At 36.8% G+C, this 2,367-nt stretch overlaps 1 protein-coding gene across 2 annotated transcripts in view; it reads left to right on the top strand.

Moving 5' to 3' along the window:
- The first annotated feature begins 1,168 nt into the window (after positions 1-1,168).
- ZNF536 (zinc finger protein 536) overlaps positions 1,169-2,367 on the top strand; it is a 241,721-nt gene continuing 240,522 nt past the window's right edge. For both annotated transcript variants that reach the window (XM_018086169.3, XM_018086175.2), the window contains exon 1: positions 1,169-1,278. The gene's annotated coding sequence lies outside the window, so the exon portion shown is untranslated. The remainder of the gene's footprint in view (positions 1,279-2,367) is intronic.

The raw sequence follows: 2,367 nt of genomic DNA on the forward strand, positions 1-2,367 counted from the left end.
GTACAATAGGGAAAAAGTTGGGAAAAGCAGGCCATTATTTGGCAAGTACAAAATTTTGGGGCAATGCAAGCAATCATAAAGAAGAAATGCACTTAGCGACTGTTGTGTTGGTCAGTGGTATCTGTATATACATAGTTGGAAAAAAGGACTGAAAAGATACCAGAAGGACACAGCTGAGAGGACGGAAGCATTCAGTGGGGTTAAAATGTTCTGTTCAAATAATGGCTGTAATGATTTTGGTAACTTCGTATTTTTTTTCTCCCCCCTTTTTATTTCCCTTAATAAATGTAAATGTTTGCATTAGATACTCCTGTAACTTTCCTAAAAATTAACTAATCCAGAAAGTGCATTAGAAAATATAGGCTTTGAATTTCCATTTATATAGGTGTAGTTTAAGGGGAAGGGAGGGAGGAGTCACTGGTACATAGATCTGAACAAACAAGTCATAGTATCTCCTTAGGTACATTTTGGATTTTTTCTTTTCTTGTGAATATAGAAAGTATATATTCAGTATTTACTTATGAAATTCTTCAGTGAATAATGCATTTTAAAAATCTTTATTTGTAGAGTTTTTTGTTTAGATTATTTATAAATTTATAGTCATAGCTGGTTACCTAAATCATATTATTTCTTCTGTTCCCTGATTGCATGAGTTACATATTTACTTGATTCAATACACAATGTAAATTGTGAGTATTACAGCTGAACATACATCTCAGAATTTTTGTTTGGTTGCTCAGTTACATAAATCAGCCAGTTAGAAGAGGGAGGGGATGTACCACATGATCCACTTAAGCAGCTAATACTTTAAAATTTTGAGATTATATATCTAGAAGTATACATTTTGACCACAGTACGTAGATTATATAAATTGAGTGGTATTATTTCTATTCCCTGATTAATGGTTGATGCTGTTACATCTACAAAATGAATGTCAATTCAAACTTCAATTTGAAATTTGAAGTCAATGAATATTTAAGCATTCATTCTAGATGTTGACTGTGAAGACATGCTAATATTGGTACAGCACATATGCTCCAAATTTTGCAGACAGACAAAACCAGAAAGTAGTTACGTGTTCCTAAGACTGTTAACTCAGAATTTTACTTTGAATTACGATGTCTTATAATATTTACACAAGTCTCATTTTTTCCCTGTTTTGCAGATGGAGAAACCGAGGCAAAGAGGTTAAAGGATCTCTCCTGAGCCACAGAGTGTGTTGATGTCTGTTCCCACATGTGCACAGACTGCTAGACTTCACTGCCCTGGCTGCAGCAGGTAAGACAGATTGTACATACAATGTGACCAATTCTCAAGTTGACTTAAATATTTCCTGGAAAGGTGAGAGACTCTTAAATATCTGAGATCTATATGCTGTTTGGATCCCTGAAAATCATGTGAAACGGACTATTTTCTGTTGCAGACATAGAAAAATCATGGATGTAAAGAGGTGTTAACTAATAGCTAAAATGTATCTGTTCATTAAACAAACATCCTTTTTCCTGACAGTTGTTAAACAGCTGGTGTGGTGGGTTGAAGGCCTTTTTCTTTTCCATACTCAAAATATAAATACTCTTTAAGGGAAGGACACCTAATACTTGTGACTTAAGATGTTTTTTTCTGGGATGTACTGTGGTGCCAGAGAAGACTATGGATGTGTAAGAACATGTTTAGTTTTTGTTCTGAATTTTGAAGGTTATGTTTGTGCTGCAGTTGCTGCAACTCTTGCAGACACAGTCCTTTAGAAAGCTCACAGTGCAGTACTATTGTAGCACACAGTGCCAGCTCTCCAGTTTCTTAGAAAGCTTTTTGGCATCTGAGCAAGCCAGTTCAAAGCTTACAGGAGGTGCAGTGCCCCAGGGAGAGCAGTGTAGACATACACAAAAATTTCACTCCATAACATCGAAAGTAAAACCTTCCTGATGGTGGTTAATATTTGCTTGAGTAAGGATTATCAGATTTTATCCTATGTGAGTAGAGAACTCTAGAAAGGAGTCCCTAGACTCGAACGGAAAGGACACAACTTGGGCTTTGATCCTGTCACTTGTTCTCATGACATGAGCTGTCTTTCTTGTAGGGGTAAGGGTAACACAATTCACCCATGAATTTGTCTGGATTCATTTAGGAAGTGTCCTCAAAGCTGTGTGCCAGATCTCTCTGTGGTGCAGGAGTCACGCCGGGGGGTAGAGCCAGAATCCCTCTGTGTGTTGACAGACTGCTTGCTTTTCTTCCCCAACACATGGAGTTGAAGACAGAGAATTTTTAGACCAGTAGAGAATAAAATGATAATTCCCTTGGAAGAGTTTCTTTTCTACCTATTTTCCTTGTCAGGCATGAACTTCTTCACTAAGTGGTAGTTGTGTATGT

Source organism: Manacus vitellinus, unplaced genomic scaffold, assembly GCF_001715985.3.
Source record: "Manacus vitellinus isolate BGI_N305 unplaced genomic scaffold, ASM171598v3 scaffold_10_pilon, whole genome shotgun sequence".
NCBI classification, from domain to species: Eukaryota; Metazoa; Chordata; class Aves; order Passeriformes; family Pipridae; genus Manacus; species Manacus vitellinus.